The sequence below is a fragment of the Gekko japonicus genome, unplaced genomic scaffold, assembly GCF_001447785.1.
Source record: "Gekko japonicus isolate JY-2015 unplaced genomic scaffold, Gekko_japonicus_V1.1 scaffold142, whole genome shotgun sequence".
NCBI classification, from domain to species: domain Eukaryota; kingdom Metazoa; phylum Chordata; class Lepidosauria; order Squamata; family Gekkonidae; genus Gekko; species Gekko japonicus.
Window position 1 is genome coordinate 1,180,332 of NW_015174848.1, and position 11,280 is coordinate 1,191,611.

Below are 11,280 nucleotides of genomic sequence, written 5' to 3' on the forward strand. Positions count from 1 at the left end.
GAGCCTCTGCTTGAAAACCTCCAAAGAAGGCGATCCCTCCACCTCCTGAGGAAACCAGTTACATTGTCAGATGAAGAGTTAGGCGACCTGGATTCAAAACTCCACCTAGCCATGAAGCTGTCTGGGGGACTTTGGGCTAGTCACACTCTCTCTCCCTCCGCCAAGCCTACCTCTCAGGGCTGTTGTGAGAATAAAATAGGAAAGGGAGAAGAGTTCATCCTCTCCTGAGCTTCTTGGAGGAAAGGTGGTGTGTGTGATGGGGGGGGGGACAAATGGATTAGCGGTCAATCAACAGCAATTGTAAACTGCTTTCTTCTCCGAGAGTATTGATAATGAAAAACAGTATTTAATTATAATAATTATGGGTCTTGAAGCAGAGTTGAGAGAGAGGCTGTCCCATGAGCCAAGGAGAGTTGTCACTTTCCCCCAGGAAGGCGTGGGCCGTTGTTGAACAGGCAGAAAATCAACAGGTTCAGCACACACACACACACACACCAATGTTCCCTCTAAGCTGTGGAGTCTTGTGAGCAAAAATTCTACTTTGTGAGCTACTGGCATTAAAGTTGTGAGCGAGCAATTTGGCTGCTGCATAAATTAGTTTGCTATGGAGCCATCTTTCATGAGCGGAGACAAAAATGTGTGAGCCGGAGGCTAAAAAACTGTGAGATAGCTCACACTAACTCAGCTTAGAGGGAACACTGACCCCCACAAACCCTGTGCTCAGGAAAGCCGTAGCCATATAATTTCTGCGGCTGGACTTGCCAGCTGACTCAAAATGAAAATGGATTTCAATAGAGAGAAATGCAAAGTCCTACACTTAGCTACAAAAAAAAAATATCAAAGGCACAGATATAGAATGGGAGGGACTTGGCGACAGCGGCACCTGTGAAAGGGATCTAGGTGTTCTGGTTGATCACAAGCTAAACATGAGCCTGCAGTGCGATGTGGCTGTGAAGAAAGCGAATGCAGTCTTAGGATGCATTCACAGAAAACCCTCGTGTCCAGATTACGGGAGGTGGTCGTTCCGCTCTGTTCTGCTATGGTCAGGCCAGTTTTGGGCACCACATTTTAGGAAGGATGTTGACAAGCTCGAGCATGTCCAGAAGAGGGCAACCAGGATGGTGAGAGGGTCCTCCTAAGACTTGGGAATCTGCCTGGGCCCACAGACATGAGTAGATGATGCTTGCTGCAAGAGAGAGACAAGCTTGTTACCTGCTCCGGCACAGGAACAAGACCAAGCAAAGAACCTGGCTATACAACAGGCTATACAACAGCCCTGCCCCAAAAGACAAATTGGTGACAATCCAAGTCTCCCTCCACACTTCCGGTCCACCTAGAGCTGCCAACTCCAGGTTGAAAAATTCCTGGAGATTTGGGGGCGGAGCTTGGGGAAGGCAGGGTTTGGGAAAAGAAGAAGAAGAAGAAGAAGAAGAAGAAGAAGAAGAAGAAGAAGAAGAAGAAGAAGAAGAAGAAGAAGAAGAAGAAGAGGAGATTGGATTTATGCCCCGCCCTTCACTACCCAAAGGTAGTCTCAGAGCGGCTTACAAACTCCTTTCCCTTCCCCTCCCCACAACAGACACACCCCGTGAGGTGGTAGGTGGGGCTGAGAGAGCTATGACAGAAACTGCTCTTTTTCAAGGATTGCTCTTATCAGAACTATGGCTTGCCTGAGGCCATCCAGCCAGGTGCAAGTGGAGGAGTGGGGAATCAAACCCGGTTCTCCCAGATTAGAGTCCTCGCCACTGGTTCGATCCAGCAGGGCTCTTCTCCAAGGGAACTGATCTCTGTTTCCCGGAGATAAAGTTGTAATCCCAGGAGATACCCAGTCACCACTTGCAGGCTGGCAATACTAGCAAGACAGCTCTAAAAGAAGATTATTAGAAGAGGATTAAACAGGTTCGGGGAGGAGAGATCGACCAGTGGCTACTAGCCAGAGTGACTAAAGGGAATCTCCACGTTCAGAGGACACTGATTCTCTGAATCCCAGTGCCAGGAGGCAACACTGGGGGAAGGCCTCAGCCCCTAAGCCCTGTTGCTGGACCTCCAGAGGAACCGGCTGGCCCCTGTGTGGGACAGGATGCTGGACTAGATGGACCCTCACAGGTCTGACCCAGCAGGGCTCTTCTGATGTTCTTCTCAGGGGAAGGCCTCAGCCTCCATGCCCTGTTGTTGGCCCTCCGGAGGAACTGGTTGGCCCCTGTGTGAGACGGGAGGCTGGACTAGAGGGACCCTCCCTGGTCTGATCCAGCAGGGCTCTTCTGAGGTTCTTCTCAGGGGAAGGCCTCGGCCTCTCTGCCCTGTTGTTGGCCCTCCGGAGGAACTGGTTGGCCTCTGTGTGAGACCAGAGGCTGGACTAGATGGACCACTGGTTCGATCCAGCAGGGCTCTTCTGATGTTCTTCTCAGGGGAAGGCCTCAGCCTCTATGCTCTGTTCTTGGATCTCGAGAGGAACTGGGTGGCCACTGTGTGAGACGGGATGCTGAATTAGATAGTCTGTTCTAACCCAATAGAGCTCTTCTGATGTTCTTCTCAGGAGAAGGCCTCGGCCTCCCTGCCCTGTTGCAGGCCCTCCGGAGGAACTGGCTGGACACTGTGTGAGACAGGATGCTGGACTAGGTGGACCACTGATCTAATCCAGCAAGGCTCTTCTGCTGTTCTTACATTCTTAAGTTCACCCCGAGATCCCCGATCAGGCACAGGTAATTGAACTTACTGCCAGCGAGCTTTGGAGTTAACCGCCGTCGCCCCGTGGACGGCAAAGAGCTTTGGAGGGAGGACAGAGAAGAATGCCTTCTGCATTAACATTTAAGGCCCGCGACAATGTGGACTCCAGAATTAGACAATGTAATTAAATGAAATATTATGCCAATTAAAATCCGGAGCCCCACATGCCAATCTAATCCTTACCCGGGGCCCTCTTAAATGTAAATTTAATATATTACTTCTCATCAACTCCACATTATATTCCGGCGCCTCTGAGCGACGACGCGCTAATTTTAGCGGCTGCCGCAGCTGTCTTTTCGCCTTCCCGGGAAGCCGCGGAAGAGCTGGCTCCGGGGAAGAATCGGGGGGCTTTCATAAGATTCAGCAAAAGGGGTGCCATGTGGGCGTCCCACCTCCGAATATCGCAAAGATCCCTTTTGTATTTCATTCTCAGTGGCACACTTAGGACACTGCTGCATCAAGCAGGGGTACAGAGCTGGGGGTAGAGTTGCCAACCTCCAGGCTGGGCCTGGAGCTGTCCTGGTGACAGAGATCTGTTGCCTAGAATCATAGAGTGGGAAGGGACCTCCAGGGTCATCTAGTCCAACCCCCTGCACAAGGCAGGAAATTCACAAATACCTCCCCCTCCACACCCGCAGTGACTGCTGTTCCATGCCCAGAAGATGACAAAAAAAACCCTCCAGGATTGCTTCCTGGCTCCCAAAGTTGTGATCAGCATGAAGAAAGGTTAAAGCGCTTGGGACTCTTTAGCTTGGAGAAACGACGGCTGAGGGGTGACATGATCGAGGTTGATAAGATTATGCGTGGGATAGAGCAGGTCGAGAAAGAAGTCCTTTTCTCCCTGTCTCACAACACAAGAACTTGTGGGCACTCCATGAAATTGCTGAGTGGTTGGGTTAGAACGGATAAAAGGAAGTACCTCTTCACCCAAAGAGTGATGAACACGTGGAATTTTACTGCCACAGGAGGTGGTGGCGGCGGCTACAAGCACGGACGGCTTCAAGAGGAAACTGGATAAACATCTGGAGCAGAGGTCCATCGGTGGCTATTAGCCACAAGGTATAGATAGGAACTCTCGGTCTGGGGCAGGTAATGCTCTGTATTCTTGGTGCTTGGGGGGGGGGTCAACAGTGGGAGGGCTTCTAGTGTCCTGGCCCCGCTGCTGGACCTCCTGATGGCCCCTGGTGTTTTTTGCCACTGTGTGACACAGAGTGTTGGACTGGATGGGCCATTGGCTTGATCCAACATTGGCCTCTCATATGTTCTTATTTCCCTGGGCGTGTAGAAAAGGGCCACGAGAACTAAGCACTGAGGCAAGCCTTCCGGCCCTCCCTCTCATGATCTGCCTCAGTTCACAGAATCCGCATGGCTGTCGGATGTCCACCTAGCCTCTGCTTGAAAACCTCCAAAGGAGGAGAGCCCACCACCTCCCGAGGAAGCCTATCCCACCGAGGAAGCGCTCGAACTGTCAGGACATTCTTCCTCATGTTTGGCTGAAAACTCTTCTGATATAATTTCAACCCGTCGGTTCTGGTCCGACCTTCTGGGGCACCCTTCTTTGGAGCGCAGCTTCACCCCCGGGAGGTGAGTCTGCTAGCGCGCCGCCATCAACCGGAAGTCGCCGAAAACTATTCTGATTGAATTTCAACCCGTTGGTTCTGGTCCGACCTCCTGGGGCAACAGAAGACAACTGGGCGCTGTCCTCAGCCGCCACGGCTAATAGCCGTTGATAGACTTAATTTTCTTCAATCTATATAACCCCCTTTGGAAGCTGTCTATTCCTGTGGCCATCACTACATCCTCTGGCAGCAAATCCCACCTTTTCATCACTCTCTGCGTAAAGTGGTATTTCCTGTTGTCCGTCCGGAACCTACTGCCCATCCATTTCATGGGATCCCCTCAAGTTCTGGTCTTTCGGGAGAGGGAGGAAACGTTCTTTTTATCCACTCTCCCCCCCCCCCCCGGGCCAGCACAATTTCATACACCTCCATCGTTTCCCCCTTTAACCATCTCTTTTCTTTCCATTCCACGGTCGCTCCGCTCGGCACCCTTCTCCTGATTGCCTGCAAGTTTGACACGGATGCAAACACAGTGTTTAACGCGGCAACATGTGTTTTATCCCTATTAGCTATGCATTGCAATCTGCTGGGAAAATCAGCCGTGAAATGAACAGAGAAGCAGAGACACCACGCAGAGGGAGGAAGGTGGCCGGAGACGGCTCCTTCCGTGTTCCTTGGACCGCATTGCCATTCAGCTCTCTCTGCAGCATTTTCAGCAATCACAGCTCGGCTCAGAGACAGCCGGTTGACCCGACAGACATGAGCCAAGGTCCCATATAGCTCTACAGTTAGTACACACCTGCTCTCTTACACTTGGCCACAAGGGGGAGACAAAGTGACCCCTTCCCTTGGACGTGCCACCATGTCTCAAACTTCCCACACATGGTCTCCCCCATTTTCAGAACTTTCGTAGAATCCTAGAATCACAGAGTTCGAAGGGGCCGTAGAGGGCATCTAGTCCCGCCCCCTGCTCAATGCAGGATCAGCCTAGAGCAGTGATGGCGAACCTTTTAGAGACCGCGTGCCCAAATTGCGACCCAAAACCCACTTATTTATCGCAAAGTGCCAACACGGCAATTTAACCTGAATGCTGACCTGGTTTTACTTTAGAAAAAACAACTCATACATTAACTTAAGATGATCCAAACAGAGTAAGGAAAGCAATCCCAAATGCTTTCATTGACTTAAAATTATTTGGCGGAGAATGCGACACTTTAATGATGGTCTGGGCCTGGCTGGGGCGATGGCACGCGTGCCCGTAGAGAGGGCTCTGAGTGCCACCTCTGGCACCCGTGCCATAGGTTTGCCACCACTGGCCTAGAGCATCCCACACAAGGGTTTGTCCAGCCGCTGTTTAAAGACTCCCAGCGAGCGGGAGCTCACCACCTCCCGAGGCAGCTGATTCCACTTCTGCACAAGTCTTACTGTCAAAAAGTTTCTCCTAAGATCCAGCCGGCACCTTCCCATCTTAAACCCATTCTCGTGAGTCCCCTTCTCTGCGCCCAACAGGAACAGTTACCTGCCTTCCTCTGACAGCCCTTCCGATACTTCAAGAGAGCCATCCTGTCCCCTCTCAGCCTCCTCTTCTCCAGACTGAACATCCCCAAGTCCCTCGGCCTTTCCTCACAGGGCTTCTTGGTCTCCAGGCCCCCGATAATCCTCCTCGCTCTCCTCTGCACCCACTCCGTTGTGTCCACGCCCTTTTTGACGTGGGGCCTCCAGACCTGCACACAATATGCCAGGTGCAGTCTGACCTATGCAATGTACAGCGGGACTATGAGATCTCGCAATTCGGATGTTATGCCTCTGTTGATACACATTTGCCTTTTTTGTCGCTGCATCACACTGGGTGCTCATATTTAACTTATGGTCCACCTGCCAACAAAAGTCCGCATGGTCAAAGCAATGGTATCCCCAGTAGGCATGTATGGCTGCGAGAGTTGGACTATAAGGAAGGCCGAGCGCCGAAGAATAGATGCTTTTGAACTATGGTGCTGGAGAAGACCTCGGCCTTTCCTCACAGGGCTTCTTGGTCTCCAGGCCCCCGATAATCCTCCTCGCTCTCCTCTGCACCCACTCCGTTGTGTCCACGCCCTTTTTGACGTGGGGCCTCCAGACCTGCACACAATATGCCAGGTGCAGTCTGACCTATGCAATGTACAGCGGGACTATGAGATCTCGCAATTCGGATGTTATGCCTCTGTTGATACACATTTGCCTTTTTTGTCGCTGCATCACACTGGGTGCTCATATTTAACTTATGGTCCACCTGCCAACAAAAGTCCGCATGGTCAAAGCAATGGTATCCCCAGTAGGCATGTATGGCTGCGAGAGTTGGACTATAAGGAAGGCCGAGCGCCGAAGAATAGATGCTTTTGAACTATGGTGCTGGAGAAGACTCTTGAGAGTCCCTTGGACTGCAAGGAGATCAAATCAGTCAATCCTAAAAGAAATCAACCCTGACTGTTCCCTGGAAGGCCAGAGACTGAAGCTGAAGCTCAAAGACTTTGGCCACCCAATGAGAAGGGAGCACTCACTGGAGAAGAAGGCCCTGATGCTGGGAAAGATTGAAGGTCAAAGAAGACGGGGACAGCACAGGATGAGATGGTTAGACAGTGTCATCGATGCAACGAACATGAAGTTGAGCCAACTTCAGAGGACGGCGGAAGACCGGAAGGCCTGGCGTGATTTGGTCCATGGGGTTGCGAAGAGTCGGACTCGACTGGTCTACCTGACAACAACAACCACTTGTACCCCAAGCTCTTGTTCACAGACACTGCTACACAAAATGTTTATGTTGCAGCACCCCCCCCCCCCACATACACACCTACAATCACAAGGGAAGGGCATGGGGGGGCCGACACCCTCCTCTTTTGGTGCACAGTCTGACCTGGAACTCGGGGTACAAGTCCAACAGTGGCATTTCTGATCTCCTCTGAAAGCCATACCCTGACCAGCACAACCCAGGCTAGTGTGATCACGTCAGATCTCGGAAGCTAAGCAGGCTCAGGCCTGGTTAGTAATTGGACGGGAGACCAGCAAGGAAGCCAGGGTTGATATGTAAAGGCAGGCAATGGCCCACCACCTCCATACATCTCTTGCCTTGATGGTGTTGACAGAGTGTAAAGGTAAAGGTTTCCCTTGCTCGAAAGCCAGTCGAGTCTGACTCTAAGGTTACGGTGCGCATCTCTGTTTCGAAGCTGAAGAGCCGGCGCTGTCCGAAGACGCTTCCGTGGTCATGTGGCCGGCATGACTAAATACCAAGGTGCACAGAATACTGTTACCTTCCCACCGAAGGGGTACCTATTTATCCACTTGCAATTTCTTGCTTTCGAACTGCTAGGTTGGCAGGAGCTGGAACTAGAGACGGGAGCTCACTCCGTCATGCGGCACACTCGGGTCTCAAACTGCTGAACGACCGACCTTCCACAGCCTGCAGTTCAGCGTCTTAACCACTTGAGCCACCGCAGCTCCTGACAGAGTGTTGTTGTCTGCCACTGAGCCACAGCCCCTCTTTACAGCTCTCCAGGGTATCAGGCAGAGATCTTTCCCATCACCTCCTGCCTGGTCCTTTTAACTGGAGATGCCGGGGATTGAACCTGGGACCTTCTGCAGGGCAAGCAGAGGCTCTGCCACTCAGCCACGGCCCCTCTTTACAGCTCTCCAGGGTCTCAGGTGGAGGTCTTTCCCATCACCTCCTGCCTGGTCCTTTTTTACTGGAGATGCTGGGGATTGAACCTGGGACCTTCTGCATGCCAAGCAGAGGCTCTTCCACTGAGCCACGGCCCCTCTTTACAGCTCTCCAGGGTCTCAGGTGGAGGTCTTTCCCATCACCTCCTGCCTGGTCCTTTTAACTGGAGATGCCGGGGACGCAAGCAGAGGCTCTGCCACTGAGCCACAGCCCCTCTTTACAGCTCTCCAGGGTCTCAGGTGGAGGTCTTTCCCATCACCTCCTGCCTGGTCCTTTTAACTGGAGATGCTGGGGATTGAACCTGGGACCTTCTGCATGCCAAGCAGAGGCTCTTCCACTGAGCCACGGCCCCTCTTTACAGCTCTCCAGGGTCTCAGGTGGAGGTCTTTCCCATCACCTCCTGCCTGGTCCTTTTAACTGGAGATGCCGGGGATTGAACCTGGGATCTTCTGCATGCCAAGCAGAGGCTCTTCCACTGAGCCACGGCCCCTCTTTACAGCTCTCCAGGGTCTCAGGTGGAGGTCTTTCCCATCACCTCCTGCCTGGTCCTTTTAACTGGAGATGCCGGGGACTGAACCTGGGACCTTCTTGAATGACAAGCAGATGCTCTTCCACTGAGCCATGATTCCACATGCCCCCCCCCCATTCTCAGTGCCACTGATGAACCCCCCTCCGCAACGATACTGAACAGAACTGCTTTCCTGTCCCCTCTCTTGTCGCTGTCTTCATCGCCGCAGTGACCCAAACAACCGTCTGCTGGAGGCAGGTGGGGCAAAGTTGCCGGCCCCCACAGAGCATCAAACCCATTCTAGCCAGCAGGGGGCGGCAGCGCCAGAGCCGGCACTTGCCTGGCCTCAAACCCCCCCCCCCCCCCCCGTCCCCAGGGCCGCGCTTTGGTGGCTGCCTCGGAAATTAAACTATAAATAATTCAGGGCCCGTCGCCGTTATGAATACGAATATGAAGGTGACAGAGAGCCTCGGGAGTCACTTAGGAGGCCCGCCTGGATGGAGGCTATTGTGGGGGGGGGGACCGAGTCATTTCTTCTCTCTTGGAAAGAGGAAGGGAAATTAGGCACAGTGGGAGAAAAGGAGGGTGATGCTCCGGCCGGAGCTGAAAGCCGCCTCCAGATTGTACTGGGTTTCTTTGAAAGTAGCTTAGGTTTCTCTGGGGGGGGAGAGAAGTAAAAGCGCTCTGTGTATGTTCAGAGGCACTCTGTTATTCCTCTTGAGAGCCAGTTTGGTGTCGTGGTTAGGAGCACGGACTCTAATCTGGGAGAACCGGGTTTGATTCTCCTCTCCTCCACGTGCAGCTGCTGGGGTGACCTTGGGTCAGTCACAAGTTCTCTCAGAGCTGTTCTATCAAGGGCAGTCCTCGAGAGAGCTCTCTCGGACCCACCTACCTCACAGGGTGTCTGTTGTGGGGAGGGGAAGGGAAAGGAGATTGGAAGCCACTCCTTTGGGTAGTGAAGGGTGGGGTATAAACCTAAACTCTTCTTCTTCTTCTTCTCTTGAACACATATGAAGCTGCCTTATAACTGACTCAGACCTTTGGTCCATCAAGATTGTCTACTCAGAGTCGCAGCTGCTCTCCAGGGTATCAGGCGGAGGTCTTTCCCATCTCCTACTGCCTGGTCTTTTCCACTGGAGATGCTGGGGATAGAACCTGGGACCTTCTGCCTGCCAAGCAGAGGCTCTTCCACTGAGCCACGGCCCCTCTTTACAGCACTCCAGGGTCTCAGGCTGAGGTCTTTCCCATCACCTCCTGCCTGGCCCTTTTTAACTGGAGATGCCGGGGATTGAACCTGGGACCTTCTGCATGCCAGGCAGAGGCTCTTCCACTGAGCCACAGCCCCTCTTTGCAGCTCTCCAGGGTCTCAGGCGGAGGTCTTTCCCATCACCTCCTGCCTGATCCTTTTTAACTGGAGATGCCAGGGATTGAACCTGGGACCTTCCGCATGTCAAGCAGAGGCTCTGCCACTGAGCCACGGCCCCTCTTTACAGCACTCCAGGGTCTCAGGCTGAGGTCTTTCCCATCACCTCCTGCCTGGTCCTTTTAAACTGGAGATGCCGGGGATTGAACCTGGGACCTTCTGCATGCCAGGCAGAGGCTCTGCCACTGAGCCACAGCCCCTCTTTACAGCTCTCCAGGGTCTCAGGCTGAGGTCTTTCCCATCACCTCCTGCCTGGTCCTTTTTAACAGGAGATGCCGGGGATTGAACCTGGGACCTTCTGCATTCCAAGCAGAGGCTCTGCCACTGAGCCACAGCCCCTCCCCACTGTTGGTCTATCAGGTTTGGGACTGTTGTTGGACCTCCAGAGGAAAGGGTTGGCTACTGTAAGAACATCAGAAGAGCTCTGATGGATCAGACCAGTGGTCCATCTAGTCCTGCATCCTCCTCCTCCTCCTCCTGCATTATACCCTATGGAAGTCCCCCGGAAACACCACCCTCGCTGGGCTCTATGACATCAGATTTCCTCTGAATTCTTTCCCTTCCCAAAACTCTCCACCCACCCTCAGGTAGTGCCCCCAAATTTCCAGGAATTTCCCAAGCGAATGTCTTTAGGGAGCTCCTAATAAAGGAAACTAGCCGCCCCCCAAGTTCTTATCCCCAGAATCTGTTACTCAGATATACTGCCTCTGTCCACAGAGGTTCCATTGAGCTACCACAGTTAAGAAGAAGAAGAGGAGGAGGAGGAGATTGGATTTATAACCCGCCCTTCACTACCCGAAGGAGTCTCAGAGCAGCTTAGAAACTCCTTTCCCTTCCCCTCCCCCCAACACAGACACCCTGTGAGCAGTGTTCCCTCTAAGCTGAGTCAGTGTGAGCTAGCTCACAGCTTTTTAGCCTCCAGCTCAGACATTTTTGTAAGGAAGGCTCCAGAACAAATTAATTTATGCAGTCGCCAAACCACTCGCTCACAACTTTAATGCTGGTAGCTCACAAAATAGAATTTTTGCTCACAAGACTCCACACCTTAGAGGGAACATTGCCTGTGAGGTAGGCGGGGCTGAGAGCTCTGACAGAAACGGCTCTTTTTCAAGAACATCTCTTATCAGAACTACGGCTTGCCCAAGGTCACCCAGCAGCTGCGAGTGGAGGAGTGGGGAATCAAACCCGGTTCTCCCAGATTAGAGTCCGCACACTTAACCACGACACCAGGAGATGACAGAACTTTGAATTCGGATGTTATTTTTTTTTACAGTCAAAGGAGTTCAGCAGTGGTGAGCTCCCCCTCACTGGCAGTCTTCAAACAGCAGCTGGACAAACCCCTGTCAAGGATGCTCTAGGCTGATCCTGCATTGAG

At 52.6% G+C, this 11,280-nt stretch overlaps 1 non-coding gene across 1 annotated transcript; it reads right to left on the minus strand.

Annotated features, from left to right (window-relative positions):
• Positions 1-10,172: 10,172 nt before the first annotated feature.
• Positions 10,173-10,244, minus strand: TRNAS-GGA. Its single transcript has one exon. It is a non-coding gene; the product is annotated as a tRNA-Ser (tRNA).
• Positions 10,245-11,280: the final 1,036 nt, after the last annotated feature.